Here is an 18,538-nt window from a genome sequence, read left to right on the forward strand (position 1 = left end):
GTGTTTTCCAGCATAGGGGAAGAGGGGTCAGGGACACAGGGGTTGGAAGAGGGTGTAAGGGAATTAAAAGAGGGTTTTTGAGGTGGCTTTTCATGTACTACTTTTTTCTCCGGCAAAGTATAACTTAGTAACAGGAGAGGAAAAAAATTTGAAACTGTTTTGTCTCCTGAACGCCTAAGAGAGGAGAGTTTTCTCCCCACCTTATCCCAAAATTCAGCAGATCTTATGTCCTCAGAGGTCAGATTAGGAAAGTACTGGAAAAGCCATCGTACAAAAGATTGAACTAGATTTTTAGGGTATTTATGCCCAGTACAAGAAAGGCAGCTTTGAACTTGGTAGTATATTTCTCTATGGTGTGCAGACACCTCAGATCCCATGACAAATGCAGCACCACAAACCTCTGCCCAAAATTGCAAAAAAGAGGAAAAAAAAAGAGAAAATTTGCACCGGCACCAGCTTAAGACAGGAGTCCCTAAACCAGCAGGGAAATACTCACCAGAATTCTGGATTTACCACAGGAAAGCAGGTCCAGAGAAAAAAAAATAAGCAAAATGGGTCTTCCACTTTCCAGCCGTTCCCTCACCACGTGGTGTGGGGGAGGGTACAGGCTGAGGCTCTGGGCTCACTGTTATGCAAAAAGTAACAGCTCGCTACACAGAGCTGGCACGGCAGGACGTGCAGAGCTAACTCCAGCAGACACGCAGCTGCTGGGACACCCTAAAAGTCTCTCAGAACCGGAGTTCAGAGAGAGCACGCTGGGCGCCAGATGTGGAGATACTTACAGCTTTTTACTGGCTAGGCTCGTAGTTCGATGCCTTAGAAAGTCTCGAGCAGCCTAGAGAGGTAGCTCAGCCAATCTAGCATTTCAGTAGCTCTAAAAGCGGCAAATAGTAGCTGCAAAACTGATACCAACAGTAGAAGCAAAGAGGGAGAAACATAATCTTCAGCTTGCCTAATTCCCACAATTAGGGAATTGCTTTCAAACTGCTTTCAAACAGAAACAGAAACACACAGATGTTTGCAGAAGGATTGCAAAGCCAAAGAGGGCGGGCCCCCTCTTGGGCCCTTTTTTTATTCAGAGAAGGGGAAAGGGGAGGACTGGGGGCGGACCCGGGGTGACTGGCCAATCAGACACTGCTAAAGAGTTTGAGTTACATTTGGTTTTGCCCACGCTTGGAACAAAGGAGTTCAGAACACATGGCAGAGGCAAGTCCTGGCTTGTCTTTGGGAGGGGGAAGGGAAGCTCGGAACAGGCAGCAACATATGGGTTGCTTGCTAAACCTTTATATGCATTGATTACGGAAGGAAACAAGAGCCTGAAGTGGACAAAGGAAGCAACACGAGCCTTGGACCAACTGAAGAAGGCCCTCATGTCAGCTCCAGCCCTGGGACTTCCAAATGTGAGTAAACCATTCTTTCTGTTTTCTCACGAAAAGCAGGGAATTGCCTTGGGAATACTGGCACAAGACTTGGGCCCGTATCAGTGGGCGGTAGCCTACCTTTCCAAACAGCTGGATGCAGCAGCCAAGGGATGGCCAGGGTGCCTCAGAGCCATTGCGCAGTGGCAATAAACATCCAAGAGGCACGCAAGTTTACCCTGGGCCAGAAAATGACTGTGCTAGTATCTCACACAGTATCTGCAGTCCTTGAGGCGAAAGGGGGCTGTTGGCTCTCCCCTCAGAGATTCCTGAAGTACCAGGCCATACTGGTAGAACAAGATGATGTTGAAATTGTGGTGACTAACATTGTGAACCCAGCTTCATTCCTCAGTGGGAACCTGGGAGAACCGGTAATCCATGACTGCCTGGAGACCATCGAGGCCACTTACTCCAGTTGCCCAGATCTGAAGGACACTCCTCTTGAGGGCGCTGAGACCTGGTTCACTGATGGAAGCAGCTGTGGTATCAGTGGAAAAAGACATGCTGGGTATGCAGTTGCCACCAGCCGAGAGGTAATAGAGTCTGGGCCATTGCCAACAAACACCTCTGCACAAAAGGCTGAAATAATTGCTCTAACCCGAGCCTTAGAATTGGAAAAAGGAAAGAAGATTAATACTTATACGGATTCAAGGTATGCATTTGGGGTGGTTCATGCACATGGAGCTATCTGGAAAGAGAGAGGACTGTTAAACTCACAAGGGAAGAGTATCAAACATGCACCAGAGATATTAAAGTTGTTGGATGCGGTTCAGTTACCTGAGAAGGTAGCTATCATGCACATTAAAGCACACCAAAAAGTGAATTCTGAATTAGAAGAGGGAAATATGATGGCGGACAGAGAGGCAAAAGACGCAGCCAAAGGTGAAATACCCAATGAAAAGGTTGAGGCAACATTAATACCCGATGGAAAGATTTGCCTTGAAGGTAGGCCAGAATACAACAAGAAAGAGAAGAAACTTATTAAGAAGGAAAATGCAAGTTATAATCAGGAGCGATGGGCTGTAACTAAAGATAACAAGCTTATAGTACCTTCTCATTTGTTGTGGTCACTGGTGCAGAAAGAACATGAGAAAACACATTGGGGAATGGATGCTTTGTACAATTATTTGAAAGATAGGATTATGGCTAGGAGATTGCAAGGCACAGTGATACAAGTAACTTGCCAGTGTGGTCTCTGCCTCCAAACTAATCCTAAGAATATTCCAAAACCTAAAGTTGGACAAATTGGGAAAGGCTGTGGACCTGGGCAACAATGGCAAATTGATTTTACAGAATTACCCAGGAAAGGGGGATATCGATACCTATTGGTGTTAACAGACACCTTTTCAGGATGGCCAGAAGCCTTTCCCACTAGGACAGCTAAAGCATGAGAGGTGACCAAAGTGTTGTTGCAAGAAATAATACCCCGTTTTGGAGTTCCAGCCACTATGTCTTCAGATAGAGGGCCACATTTTATTTCAAAAATTGTGCAACAAATCAGTCACCACCTGGGAATAGGTTGGGAGTTACATACCCCATATAACCCTCGGTCTAGTGGCCGGATGGAAAAGATGAACCATTTAATTAAGCAACAAATTATAAGATTGGGACAAGAAGCAAATTTGCCTTGGCCCCAGGCTCTCCCATTGGCATTAGTACAAATTTGAACAAAACCCAGAACAAAGGAAAAGTTAAGTCCATTTGAAATTTTATATGGGAGGCCATATGCAGTTCAAGAGGGAACTTAACCCATTCAGGTGGGAGAAGAAACCCTGCACAGATATATGGTGACCTTGAATAAACAACTTAGAGAAAGTGAAAAATATGTGGCTGGGGCCCAAAGCAGAGAATTGGATGGGCCAGTATATGATGTACAACCTGGGGATTATGTGTATGTTAAGTCTTTTGCAGAGAAGACTTTAGAACCGCAGTGGGAAGGACCATTCCAGGTGCTCCTTACCACCTTCACTGCAATCAAGACCAAAGAGCAGAAGGCTTGGATTCATCACTCCCCGGTGAAGAAAGCCCCTGAGGGAGTTTGGGAGGTAACACGAGGTGACGGCAAACTGAAGCTGAAGCTGACCCGAAAAAGTGATTGAAGCAGTATCATGCCAGTCTAACGCGACTGAAATATACCGATGCCAAGGGAAGGCATATGATCCTCACTCTCGGAAGGCTTTGAACAAAATGCTCAGTCACAAACGCAAGCCTGTGGGAAGGAAGAGATGTTTGGGGATGTATATATGCATTCATGCAGGATGGGTTTCATGAGGCTTACCATCCACCCATGAAACCTGTCCGATTCAGCCCTGAATGCTGTGACAAACGCTTGAGCAAGTGTCTGGAGTTTAGACTCAAAATAGAGAGGTGTGCAACAAAAGCATATGACATTGATTTTAATATCACCCAAGTATGTACTGAACATTATAAAGATCAAAATAAGGTCACCCCACCAGTATCAAAGAAAGTGAAAACAATGATTCAGGGAAAAGGAAAACAGTCCATGGCCCCCAAAATCAGCAAAATTGGACCATATGCGATCAAAAGGACAGGGGTTCAAAGACTGCTGACTAGCCCAAAATGGTCTTTGAAACGAGTAGAAATGGGGATGCAAGTAAATGTATCCGCCATCCGGCCAGAATGTGCCCCATTTCTCAAAAACCCTTTTATGAATTGGAAGACTTGGCTTCAAAACAGTTTGTCTCATAATTTTAAAACAAAGCGAGATCTTACCGGATTATTAGGAACAGGATTGGGAATTTTAAATACAATGGACTCAGAAGTGCTAATGGACAAATTGACCGCAGTAGGGAGTGACTTAATTAAATTGCAGCAACCATTGCAATCGTCCTTACTGGCCCTAGGTGATAACCATTGGAAACTGTCCAAAATATTACCAGGTTGGGAGAATACAGAAGAGCAAGACCATGAATTGATGATTAATGCCCTAGGTACAGCCAATAAAAATGTTTCTTTGGCTCTTGGATGTACTCAAGCACAATTGTGGATACAGTCAGTGGCCACCGCAGTCATTAGGGAAGGCAGAGAAGGAACATTCCCTGCCGAAATTCGAAAAATTGTCTGGGATAACGCCTCTGAAATCGAGAGAGAGCTTCAATCTTGGTGGATTTTGGTCAATTTCACTTATGACCCTGTAATGAGTGTGGTAACAGCCTTTGTTCTGACCATACACAATGCCTCCATCAGCATGATACATCCAATAGCCACTTTAGGACTAAAACATGAGGGAACTGCATTATACCCCTCTGAACATAGAATGTGGGCACGAGAAATTAAAGGGCAGTGGCAAACCATTAACCTAGAGCCCTGTTCTATGAGGGAACAGTTAGGGTACATATGTGAAGGGATTTTAGAAGAAGATAAAGATACTTGTTTGGACACGGACCAAAGCATTTGCCACTTTGAGGTGCATTCAATTAACCAAACAACGCGGCTAGTGTATACCGGAAAAGGTTGCGTCTGCCTCAGGATGGCATGTCCCACCATAACGATAGACAATCTAATTGTAAATGAGACCCAGTTTGATTTGTGTATTTGCAATTTTATGAAAATTGAAGAATGCGATTTTTCTTATCAGGCACCTGTAATATCACACCAGTATATAAAGGCAAGCCTGATTACTGTTCAGGAAGCCTTGCCTGTGCCTATAGGAATGAATCTGACCCTAGTGGCTCAGCTGCTTATTACCGCTGGCCTGGTTCCTACGGTATATCACCGTGTCCCGCAGCTATAGGGAGGAGGAGGAGAAGAAGATCCAGCAGGCAGGAATTGTGCAGCAAGATTGATTTATTTAATTATTTTACAAACTCTTTTATAGACGTTTTTCTTCATAGTCTAATTGGACAAAGGACCAGCCACCCCTTGGGGGTGATTGGCCAAAATCCTAAAACATCCATTATCAAAATATTTTCTACTATACCATAAACAAGACTTTCCAAGGTTGCAGGTGGCTTGGTTGTTTACATTCCCTGCTACCTCTTCTGTGAGAGAGAAAAGTCTCTCACGGACTTAGAAAAATAACAAGAAGATCCCCACTAACAGCATTTTTGTACCTACAATTCCCCCTTTTTGTTTTATAAGATAACAACCCTACTATTAATCCTAAATAGAAATCTACATCAGTTATTAATTCTAAAAATGTCCTTAAGGCTTTAACTATCTGACTCCATAACAAGAAATTCAAAATTCAGTCTCTGCTTGTGGAAGGACCATCCCAGTCTCTGCTTGTAGAAGGACCATCTGCCTGATGGTTGACATCCTGGTCATCATCAGAAGAGTCATTAGGCTGATGATCTACATTCTGGTCGCCATTTGGATGGTTGGCGTTCTGGTCATCATTTGGAGGTTGCCTGTTCTGCCTCTGGTGCCGCAGGTCAGGGCGAACGCATTTTGAAGGTAGCCACTGTACTCCAGTATCTGTGGAAACGCAAGCATACCCACGACCCCAAACGATAAGCTCATGTGGGCCTTCCCACTGGTTAGTGAGTAAATTCCGTACCCAGACTTTTGCCCGGGGCAGCTGTCTGTCGCCTGCAGACTGCAATGAGAGAAAACGATTCAGAATAACAGGATTATTTGAATTTTGTGGTACTGTAAGGTGATTAATTGTATACAAAGCTTTTGCTAGTCGGCTCTGTGGGGTTTCTCCATGCATTCCCCTTTTCTGTTTGTCCAAAACACGCTTCAAGGTACCATGAGCGCGTTCGACAATGGCTTGGCCAGTAGGAGAATGTGGGATACCAAAGGTATGGTCTACGCCCCATAGGTGTAAAAACTGCCGCGTCTTCTCCGAGGCGTAGGCAGGACCATTATCGGTTTTCACAGAAGCTGGCACGCCCAGGACTGAGAAAGCCAATTTCCAATGGGCAATGACATCACGGCCCTTCTCTCCAGTGTGAGCAGTAGCCCACATAGCCGAGGAGAAAGTGTCAATAGACACGTGCACATATTTCAGCCGACCAAATTCTGGGATGTGAGTTACATCCGTTTGCCAAATCTGCAAGGCTTTTAGCCCTCTGGGGTTTACTCCTGCTGGCAAAGGCGCAGCGAGTCCGTGACAGTCAGCACAAGCGCTGACAATGTCGCGCGCCTCGGTTGGCGTTAAATGGAACTGCTTCTGCAGGGTATGTGCACTTTGATGGAAGAAACCGTGCAATGCCTTGGCTTGTGCAATTTTGTCAGGCTGAGGCCCTACCCACGCAGGGTTGGCCAGCATGTCAGCCCTGGCATTGCCTTCTGTTAGAAACCCTGGTAAATTGGTGTGGCTTCGAATGTGCAGAATGTAATATGGATGCACTCGAGCCTGAATTGCGGACCACAAGGTTTGCAACAGTGAAAACAGAGCCGCATTGTTCACCTCCTTCAGAAGTGAACAATCTAAGCGTTGAGTTATATCTGCTACATAAGCAGAGTCAGTAACCAAATTCAAAGGTTCCTGTGAGAATCGTTGAAAAGCCATGGTAACAGCCCTTAATTCAACTAACTGAGCAGAGCCTGACTCGTGTTCCTTCAGCACCTGCCATTCCGATCCCTCCTTCCAGGTAACAATGGCTTTCCCAGTTTTCCCTGAACCATCCGTAAAGACGGTGGGTCCTTGCACCGGCACTCGGCTATTTCTCGGCCGCAAGGAAAGTACGGTCGATTTTGCCAGCTGCAGTAATTTATGGCTGGGCAGATGGTAAGTGATCTGCCCTGAAAAGTTTTGCAGCGCGCTTTGCAAAGGAGCACTATGGATGAGGCTCCACTCAAAGTATTCCTTTGAGATCGGAATGACAATTACTGCAGGATCCGCAGCCATCAGTTGCAAACACCGTTGACGGCATTTGATTATCAGAGAAGCGGCCAATTCAAACACTGTGGTCACCGTCCTTTTTGGCTGGTGAGGCAAAAAGACCCATTCTAGGATATGCAAAGGATCAGGCCATTGTGCATTCCACTGGCCAATGATACCTGTAGGATGGAGGTCTGGAATAGTAATGTAAACAGTGATAGCAATGGAGGGATCCACTCGATAAACCTGACGAGCAGAAACAGCCCGTTGGACCTCCTGCAGCGCTTGCCGCGCTTCCGGAGTCAACTCCCGAGGTGAATTCAGACCAGGGTCCCCTTTTAATAAATTAAAAAGAGGGGAAAGCTGCTCTGCAGTGAGACCTAAGTAAGGTCGTAACCAATTGACGACATCCAACAGCTTTTGAGCATCATTCAAGGTTTTAATCGAATCCGGGAATTGCACCTCTTGGCGTTGGATAATTTGGTCCAAAATTTTCACTCCTAAATATTTCCAAGGAGGATGCTGTTGAACTTTCTCCGGAGCTACCTCTAATCCATAGGCATGCAGAGCAGCGAGCAGCTGAGGCTGTATTCTCAGCAGCTCGTCCCGAGTGGACGCTGCCACCAGGATATCATCCATGTAGTGGTAGCAGCGTGCATCAGGAAACTGCTTGCGAACTCCGGCTAAAGCTTGGGCGACATACCACTGACAGATAATTGGGCTGTTCCTCATCCCTCGAGGGAGGACCTTCCATTGGTATCTCTTAGCAGGTTCAGCATTGTTAATGGCAGGCACAGTAAAGGCAAATTTTGGTTTGTCATCAGGATGCAAAGGAATTGTGAAAAAACAATCCTTTAAATCAATGATCAGGATGTCCCACCCCGTAGGAATCATGGTGGGAGAGGGCATGCCAGGTTGCAATGCCCCCATACCTTCCATTACTGCATTAACTTTCCGGAGGTCCTGCAATAACCTCCATTTCCCTAATTTCTTCTTAATTACGAAAACAGGAGTGTTCCAGGGGCTAGTAGAAGGTTCAAGGTGCCCCTGTTGCAACTGTTCCTGAACCAGCTGATGAAGGGCGTCTAACTTCTCTTTTGGTAGGGGCCACTGCGGCTCAAAGACTGGTGTGTCAGTCAACCACTGCAAAGGCAGTGTAGGATGCTGTGCGCCCTTACACACAGTGACCCCTGCTAAAAATTTGTCCCAATCCGTACACCCCAAGCTGCCAACACATCCTGCCCCCAAAGGTTAAGGGAAGTGGTAGCAACATAAGGCCTGATTGTAGCTGTGTGCCCCTCTGAGTCCTTCACCACCACAGGCCGTTCGCTTAGATAGCTCTGTGTGGATCCTCCTAATCCTGCGATGGCCGATCCCACTGGGGCTAAAGGCCATGAGGGAGGCCATGCAGAGAAGGAGATGATAGTTACATCAGCACCCGTATCAATCAAACCTCGAAGCTGAATCCGGGGCAGACGGGCATTCGGCAGGATCAGGGTACATGTCATCTGTGGCCTTTGGTCAGAGATGTCTGCAGTCCAGAAGGCCTGCGGAAGTCCCGTAGATCCACTGCCGTTATCTTCGTGAGTTTGTTGCTCTATCCTGGGGACACAAGACTTAAAAGGCACCAATTTAGCAAGACAGGTCTTTTCAGGAATAGTTACAGGGGGTTTTTGCGTGGAGACCATAGCGCAAATCTGACCTTTAAAGTCAGCATCAATAACTCCTGAGTGCACTAAGATTCCTTGATGGGCAACATCAGGTTTTCCCACCAGCATCGCACTGGATCCCTGGGCTAAGGGTCCATATGCATCCAAGGGAACCTTGTAAATACCGCTGGAGTCTAAGACGACTGCAGCTGTGGTGTGGACGTCAAACCCGTCTGATCTGTGGGTGCCGTCTGATCCCTGGGTGCCGTCTGATCCCTGGGTGCCGTCTCTAGGGTGGCTGGGTAGGCCTGTTCCTGTACCTGTGCCACTCTCTGGGGGAGCGACTGCATCGGAGAGCAATTCCCCCTCCTTGCACCCCGGCGGAAGTTTCCCGACAAAGGCTGACCATTGGCATGAGTCCGGGATCTACAGCAGCCCGTGCAATGCCCTGGCCTGCCACACCTTTTGCACTGGGGGATCGGTGTGTTCTCTTTTTGGCTAGGCTTAGGCCGCTTCCGTTTCTTCACCTGTTTTGGTTGCTTTGGTTCACGACCAGAAGATGCGTGAACAGGCTGCAGGAATGCAGCCAAAGCAGACCTTCTCCGGTTCCCAGATCCCACCTTAGCGCAGGCTTCGACCATGTCTGTTACCTCAGGATCCCCTGGTAAGGCATCTATGATTTTTCTGCACTCCTCGTTTGCGTTATCTCTCACTAACTGCCTTAACAACAACTGTCTTAACCCGTCATCTTCAACCTGCTTCTCGAGAGAAGCAGCAACTTTCTCTACAAAAGAGAGGAATGACTCTGATTTCCCTTGAACTATTTCAGTATATCGCTTTCTGGGTGCTGACAACTCTATGGTTTTCAACAGGGCAGCCATGCCGACCGGTTGTGCTTGCTGCAGGATGCTAGAGGGCAAGTTACCCTGTAGGCTGGGATCAGAGAAGGGACCAGTCCCCATCAAAGCATCTACTCCTGCTGTCTGTCTAGGATCAGCAGCAGGGAGCTGCAAATTTGCTAATGCAGTCTTCTGTGCCAGCTTTCTCCAGGTTGTCTCAAAAACTGTAAATTGTACAGGTTGAAATAGAATTTGACCTAAGTGTCTGATATCAAATGGAGAAAGCAAATCTGTATTTATCACCCTTATTATTTGCATAACCTCAGCAGAACCTAGCCCATATTGTGCCACCTTGGATTGGAGGTCCTGGGCAACTTTCCAAGCAATTACCTCATGCTTGTCATGCTCTCCTGAATCTGGGAGAGCCTTATACACTGGGAAAGCTTGGATCTCTTTTGGGGAACCAGTACCATCCTGAACGTCGGGCACAGCCTGCGGATGGAGTGTAACAGCTCCCCGGTTACCCCCAGAATCCTCAGATCTATTTGGCAGTCCAAGGATTTCTAATAACCTCCAGTCACCCTCCCCCAATGCTTGCACCTTAAGAGACTCTAGGAAGCGATTATGATGCGTCGGACGCACTGTTACCGTGCAGTCCGGAAAAGTCCAGGGGCGAGACCGGCGCAGCCTTTTTCTTCGCCGCGCGGCTACAGCCGCCTGACGACCTGGGGCCAGAACCTCATCTGCCTCACTGCCTGACGAGGAATCATCAGGCAAAGGCAACTTTGGGGTGCTGGGAGGGAACAGAAATGTACGGGGAGGGGAGGCACTTTGGCTAAGTTCGCTAGAGCCAGAACAGACAGGACAGACTGCAGCTGGCTGCGCGGCAGTTTTTACAGCAGTCTCTTTACGGGAGGCCGTCTCGGCCAGTTCCGACCGAGCCGGTACTGAAGCTGCAGCCGACTCTGGAACTACGGCTGCGCCCGGCGCCGCGGTCGGCGCCGCGCTCGTCTCCCGCACAGCAGCCACGTTCGGCGCGGTTGCCGCTTCCTCTGCTGCTTCGCGCTCCGCGGACGCGCCCGGCGCCGCTGCTTCTGCCCGCCGCTCAGCAGCCGCCGCCGCTTCCGGGTTTTCCCGCGGCAGCGCTGTTCCCGGTTTCGCCGCCGGCTGCGCCGTTTCTCGGCTCGGAGCTGCGTCTCCCGCTTCTGGCGGGAGGGGCGCGGCCGGCGCGGGCGGCACGGCCGGCGCTGGCGCCTCTTGCGGCGCGGGCTCGGGCATTCGCCACTCTAACAGGCTGAGCAAGCCCCCCATCCTTTGGGATAGGTTTCGCAGCTCTGCCAGAAAGGGCAAATGCTGCATAAAAGGGCCCATGCCTCGGTTCTGCGACTGCGCAGAACAGTCCAGCGCCAGGGAGGGCAGCGGAGCACAGCCAGGCAGTTCCGGGGGGGGCACGCCCGGCGCTACGCCCGCTAAGTTAGATCCAGGTGCATACGGAACCGAACTAGGACGCTCTCTGGGCGTCCAGTTGGCTAAGCCGCTGATCTGCGGCCCTGGATAAGCTGTGGCTGCCGTCCAGCCGAACGGCAAGGCAGGCTGTGCGCCCTGCCTCTGCCCTGACCCCCCCGCCTCTGGCGGCGCGGGGTCCCTGGGGGCTGCGGAGTCCTGAGACTGTGCAGGGTGAGCCGGCGCAGGCTCTGCCTGTGGAGCCGGGGGGGTTATTCCGAATCCACCATCACTTGCCCCGGAAGCCCAGTCAGCGGGGCCCCCCTCGGACATGCCTCCGTCACTTATCACCGAGACAGGCGATCCAGCCCTGCTATCACAGTCAAGGGCTGTCAGCAGAAAAAATAATGAACGCCAGGTTTTGTATAATCCTAACGCTGCCGGCTCCCCAGTCGGGAGCTCGTGTCGGACAGCAGAGCCGAGTTCCTGCCATAAGGCAAAGTCCAGGGCAGTATCTCTGTCCATGGAAATCCCTTTTAAAGTAGCCCAGTCTAATAATTCCCGAACTGAGTTTTCAGGAATGGAGGTTTGCAATATGCTAAACACACCTTTCCAGACCAGTACGACAGCGTCATTCTGTGAGCCGCTGTTCGCCATTTCTCAGTTCTGTCGGACCTCCCGGTCCCGGGGGGTAAAAGGAACAGCGTACCTCTACAGGAATTCGGCTTGGCTCGCAGCAGCAGGACACGTCAGAGAGTGCAAATCACGTCGGGCAGCACCAAATATTACCGCTGGCCTGGTTCCTACGGTATATCACCGTGTCCCGCAGCTATAGGGAGGAGGAGGAGAAGAAGATCCAGCAGGCAGGAATTGTGCAGCAAGATTGATTTATTTAATTATTTTACAAACTCTTTTATAGACGTTTTTCTTCATAGTCTAATTGGACAAAGGACCAGCCACCCCTTGGGGGTGATTGGCCAAAATCCTAAAACATCCATTATCAAAATATTTTCTACTATACCATAAACAAGACTTTCCAAGGTTGCAGGTGGCTTGGTTGTTTACATTCCCTGCTACCTCTTCTGTGAGAGAGAAAAGTCTCTCACGGACTTAGAAAAATAACAAGAAGATCCTCACTAACAGCATTTTTGTACCTACAGCTGCTAAAACATCAAGAGCTGAGACAAATTTTAGAGGAAGTCAAAGATGCAGGAAAGAAGACTTTGATCACAGTGCATCATGATACAGAAACTATCAAAACAGTTTTAAATGATTTGAAGGACATTTGTCTCATCATTGGTGGGATGTGCTTTTTGGATGGTCACCGACAGCAACTGGTATACTCAATGCCTTGATTCATCCTATTATTTTATTACTCATTTTAGTAAGTGCAAGTTGGATTTTATCCGTTGTGATGCTTGTTATTGGAAGATGCTGTGGAGAATAGCAGCCCTGACATCGCTATCCAAACCGTATGGTTTAGTCTTGAATGAGAAAAAGGCTGACCATGCGGCTTGGATAAATGAAGAAGAATCTGTGTACTGAGTAAAAGAATTTACTCACTGTTAAAAGGGAAGTGGGGAATGAAACATAGATTTAAAAGAAACATAAAGATTTTAGTTATAGGCTAGCTGTGTTGAAATTAGTTAGAATAGGAAGGAATTTGGGCCCAGCTAATTAAAATAGTTAAGAGAGCTAGACCTGAAACGGTTTTTTAAGATGTTAGTAATTGATTACTGAATAACTGATGATCTGCCATTTGTATGTTTGCTTAGCTGCGCTTAGAACAAGGAATAGAATCATTGATAAGTTGGTGTAGGGAACAAGGACAATTGCCAATTTCCTCCCTCTGTGGGAACCTATTTGAAAGTCACACGAGGAAATTTGGAGGTCACTAAAGTAATTAGGATTGTTAAAGTTCAGAAAGGCAAAAAAGGTCAAAATGAGGGAGATGAGCTTACTTCATCTTCCTTAGGACCACTGACCCAATTCAAGACCACCGACTCAATTCAGAACACACACTACGCATGCTTAATGACATTTAAGCTCATTTCCATATGAAGCAGAGAATGGGAGGTGGTAATGTTATGAATATGCATTTGTATTTTGGATATTCATAATTTCTGTAAATAAAAAGCTTTGTGTTTGTTTGTATCGGGGCCCTGCGTCTTAGGGAGCTATCCCACACAGTGCCTGGCACCAAATAAATCATACACTTTCTAACTCTAAACTGTTAGAGAGTTTTTGTCCATCTCAGTTGGATATCGATATTAGATCGATATTCATATTTTGGTAAATCGTGCTAAAGCCCTGAAAGAAAGGCAGCTCAAGTGTCTAAAGCACTCCGTAATTCACAAGCTGCAGTTCTTGCAAAAATTTTAAAAGCAGTCTCACTCCCTCGGCTGAACATGAATTAATCGGAGGAGACCCCACAGAAAAACTGTGGGAAACAACAAAAGTGGTGCAACATGCACCTCATGAAATTGTTATGAATGTATTGTGATGTTGGCTTTTCACGTTACATAATGTTAGAAAAACTTTACCTAGGTTCTGTAATGTAATACATGATATAGAATTTCTATTGTTTACGTAGTCAATTTAGAAAAGATAGGCAGAGAAAGTCTTCACATTCCTGAAGTATCTCATCAGAGAAGAAGAAAAACCTGAAACCAGAGAGAGAAGAATTTATGGAGGGAGCAGAGATGGAATGGAGCCAAGGAGGAAGATAAGGCTGATGGGATGATACACAGAAACTCCAAAGAATTTATGAATAATGCATGACTGTGATGAATATGCAATAAGAGATGTACTTTTAAAGAGGATCTTTCGGATGTAGAAGTGTGCCTTTGGATCTCTGCCAAAGCACCCGGCCGTAATACCCTTTTTGCTATTGTCTCCTAATTGTCCCTTCTATTAAACTTTTTAAAAAATTTTACAAAAGTGAACCTCGTTTTTCACAAAATAAAAGCTAAAACTCCACCTGAATAATAAATTGATGCAATTAGCAGCTTGTTTCACTCAGGCATACTTTGCTGGGAAGCTTGTTTTTTTCTTTTTTCTAGAAATTTCAAACATCCCCAAATTGAAGATAAAGAAAACAAGTTTGGGAGCAGAGAAACAGCCAGCAAATTCACACTTAGATGTGATAACCATTTCTTCACTTAGGCTCTGTCACTTTGTGTTAGCTAAAAGAAGTTTTTGCTTCATTTTAATAATCAGTCTGCAGCAGGCCAATTTTACACTTTTCTTTTATAGGAACCTACCAACACATGAGATGGAGCTGTGTGAGAACCAATGGAATTTTTAAATTGTCACCATAATTGATTGCAGTGTCAATTTGTTAATGTTTGTAATTTTTTTGTGTTTTCATCACAAGTGACTTGTTGGGAGATCAAATATTAGTCAAAGTGTTTTTTGTATTCTCAAGTTTGATTTCTTTTATCATTTTCCAGGAAAAATATGGTGCGACAAAAAATCTTATAGATTTATAATTGCCTCTGCGTCCTTTTTGGAGCAGTTCCCACTTTGCCCGGTCAGCTCTGGATGCAGGAGGCTGCGGGGACCAGCCTCCGGAATCCGGGAGACCAGAGGTCTGGCTCGTGGGTCCTTCCACAGGACCGTGGCAATAGAGGCAGGTGGTGGAAGAAGGAGGCAGGCTCAATCGTGGATGAAATCCGGAAGGTTTATTGTGTCTCCGAACAGGGGAACTCGCCCCCCGGGGGTGTCCAGCAATGAGCAACCCTGAACGCGCCTGCCAGGGGTTTTATGAGGGGGTGGCGACAGGGGAGGGATGACAACGGCATCGAATCAGGGAAGGAGAAGGACAGGTCTGCGGGATGAGGGACACACAAGGGAACCTATCTTGGGAAAGGAAGGGAGGGATCCTCCCCCCAAGACCAATCACTCAACGCCCCTGCCAGAACTTTCTAGAAGCTTGGGAGGGGTGCCGGAGCGATTGGCAGGGGTCTGGGAGGAGACAAATAGAGAAAGCAGGGTTATGAACACGAAACCACGAGGGTATAAACTGGGATGGTACAGTAACACAAAACCCAAAGGGGAGACCCAGACTGAACCAAACAAGACACACTCCCACATCTCCCCCTTTTTTGTTTTTTAAGATGGTTTAAAGTTCGGCTGGGGGTAATATTCAGAGTCCGGATAAAAGACCTCGAACTCTTGCAACTCAGGAGCCGTAGGTTCGAGCTCCGGTTCTTGCAGGGTCTCTGCATCCGGGAGTACCTCGGCTCGGTCAATATCCGTAGGGGTGTGGGAGCTTGTAGTCAACTTTACTAACATTCTCTTGAGGAGTCCAAACAAAATTAAGGCAACCAACAAAACAAAAAGAAAAATCAGTCCAGATCGGAAAACAGATCCTGCCCATCCGGATAGTCCCCATTTGCTGAAGATGTCGCCGAGCCAGTCACCAGTTTCTTTCCGAATTTGCATCACCATGGCCTTCATCTTGTCTGTGGATGTTCTCCGCCCTTGATGTAAACATATGTGGTCTTGGCCCATGGTTTGCGCCAGGACTGACCACACGTTTGCTGCCGGTTGGGGAACTATCCACGGCGACGCAGGCCATGGGAGCAGCTGCAGGATGACAACAAGCTGCAGGCTTCTGGCGACGGCTCGGATGGACGGTGCAGGATCCATTTCTGTAGTCTCCAAACTAGAAAGAAACTCAAAAGGAAGAATATCAAAATTGGGAAGAATACCTGGGGGCGAACTTAGGGTCCAAAGGGGCGTAGGATTAACCCACCCCGGTTTTAGGGGGTGCTTGACTCCTTCCTCTGGTGGGCTGGGAAATACACGGTTTCACCCATTTTGATGGGATCCACCTGGGGCCCTCGGAGGTGGATATGCAAGCATATCCCTTCCCCCATGTAACTAGTTCATGAGGGCCCTGTATTTCCCGAGTCTCCGGGTCTTTAACCAACACCGGAGGCCTTTCTTTCATTTGCAGCTGCTGAGACCGCCTCAAGTGCCGCACGATCGGTGGACTCAGGTTCTCAAAGGCACAGTTGAGGAAATTTAGCGTGAACAGTGCCCTTGAGAGCCTGACAGCTGGGGATTCTAATTTCTTTGAGGACCTTTGCCTTTGTAGCATCCTCTTGATATTTTGGTGAGCCCTGCCGACTATCGCTTGACCTGTCGGGGAATAGGGGATGCCCGTCTTATGTTCTATTCCCCATTGCTGCAGGAAGCCCCTGAACTCCTTGGATGAATACACAGGGCCATTGTCAGTTTTGATGACTTTGGGGATGCCCAGGGTGGCGAATGCCTGCACTAAGTGCCTTCCGACATTGCTAGCCCTTTCCCCTGTGTGGGCAGAGGCAAAGACGGCTCCAGAGAAGGTGTCCACTGACACATGTACATACTTCATTCTGCCGAATGAAGCGACATGTGTCACGTCCATCTGCCACACCTCGCAACTACTGAGTCCACGGGGGTTAACGCCGGTGCCAATGGCGGGAAGAGCTAATTGATGACATTCGGGACATGCGGCCACAATCGCTCTGGCCTGGTCATGCTTCAGATTGAACTGCCGGACCAGGGCAGGCGCGTTTTGATGGAACAGCTGATGGCTAATTTTGGCCTGCCCAAATACATCTGGGATCGGGGCCATCGCGGCTGGCGCAGCAAGGGCATCTGCCTTCCTGTTGCCCTCGGCGATGAACCCGGGCAGGTCCGTGTGTGACCTGACGTGCATCACATAATACGGTTGCTCTCGGTGGGAGACTAGGTTAACCAATTTCGAGAGCAACTCATATAAAGCCGTGTTGGAGACCTCTTGTAAGATGGCATGTTCGGCTCTGGAGACTACTCCTGCAACATATGCAGAGTCGGTTACTAAATTTAGAGGTTCGGGAAACCTTTCAAAAGCCCTGACGACTGCGTCTAACTCAGCGACTTGAGGTGATCATTCCACCTCTTTAATATCAGCCTCCCACCGCTGAGTTTGGGGGTTTTTCCAAGTCATGACTGACTTGTGAGATGACCCAGACGCGTCAGTAAAAACGGTCAAGGCCTTTAAAGGTTCCTTGCTCCGAACACTCTTTGTGCTTAATTCGAATTGAACTTCTGAATTGAAAATTTTGTGGGCCGGCCTATGTAGAGAAATTTGGCCTGTGTAACCTTCCAGAGCAAATTGCAAGGCTTCACAATCCTGAAGCAGGCTCTCCAACATTGCTTTGGTGATTTGGCCCGTTCGCATCCTGATTGGTACGTGGATGCAGTCAAAGTCACGTCCCGATAGTTCCCTGATCCGGACTCTAGCTTTCTGGATCAGTTCAGCCATCAGCTCCTGTGGCCGTGTCATCCTTTTGGACCTATGATGACTGAGGAAGACCCACTCTATTATCAAGAGAGGGTCCCTCTGGTCCTGGTCCTCCTTGCTCTTCCTCTTGTCTTCCCATTGGAAGACAACCCCGTGCAGGTGTGGCAGATTACCCAGGATGATGAACTTAAATGGCAAGTCAGGTCTATACCTGCTTGCTTGCCTGGTGGACATCAGGTGTCGCACCTTCTCCAAGGCTGTCCGTGCCTCTGGGGTAAGCGTCCGGGGAGAACTAAGCTCTTCTCCCCCTTTCAACAAATCGAAAAGGGGGGCTAGGTCTTCAGTGGACAGACCCAGCCACGGCCTTACCCAGTTTAAGGACCCACACAGTTTGTGGACATCCGCCAATGTCTTAATATCCGTTTGAATTGCCAATTTTTGCGGCACAATGGTCCGCTTTGTAATTTCAAGGCCCAGGTATTTCCAAGGTGGCATCCTTTGAATTTTTTCACTTTGGAGCTCGAACCCTGCAGCAACCAATGCTCCGATTGTCAGGTCAAGCACACTCGCAAGCATGTCATCATCGGGGGCACACACGAGGACATCATCCATATAATGAAGGATGATGGCCTCCTTTGCGGCTGCGCGAACTGGGGCAAGCAAGGAAGAGACATACCATTGGCAGATGGTCGGGCTGTTCTTCATGCCCTGTGGCAACACCTTCCAATGATATCTCTTTCTTGGGGCTCCTCGGTTGATGACCGAAACCGAGAAGGTGAAACGTGGGGCATCGTCAGGGTGTAGAGGAATTTGGAAAAAACAATCTTTTATGTCGATTACTGCCAGGTTCCAATTTTGGGGAAGCATCATTGGGGATGGCATTCCTGGTTGGAGAGAGCCCATGTCCTCTATAACATTGTTAATTTGGCGAAGGTCCTGGAGGAGCCGCCATTTGTCTTTGTTTGGTTTTCTGATTACAAAGACAGGGGAATTCCAGGGGCTGTTGGTTTCCTCGATATTCCCCTTCCTGAGCTGCTCCTCCACGAGCTTCTCGAGCGCCTCTAATTTCTCATTATAGAGCGGCCATTGCTCTACCCAAACCGACCGATCTGTCTTCCAAT

This window comes from Corvus moneduloides, chromosome W, assembly GCF_009650955.1.
Source record: "Corvus moneduloides isolate bCorMon1 chromosome W, bCorMon1.pri, whole genome shotgun sequence".
Taxonomy (NCBI): Eukaryota; Metazoa; Chordata; class Aves; order Passeriformes; family Corvidae; genus Corvus; species Corvus moneduloides.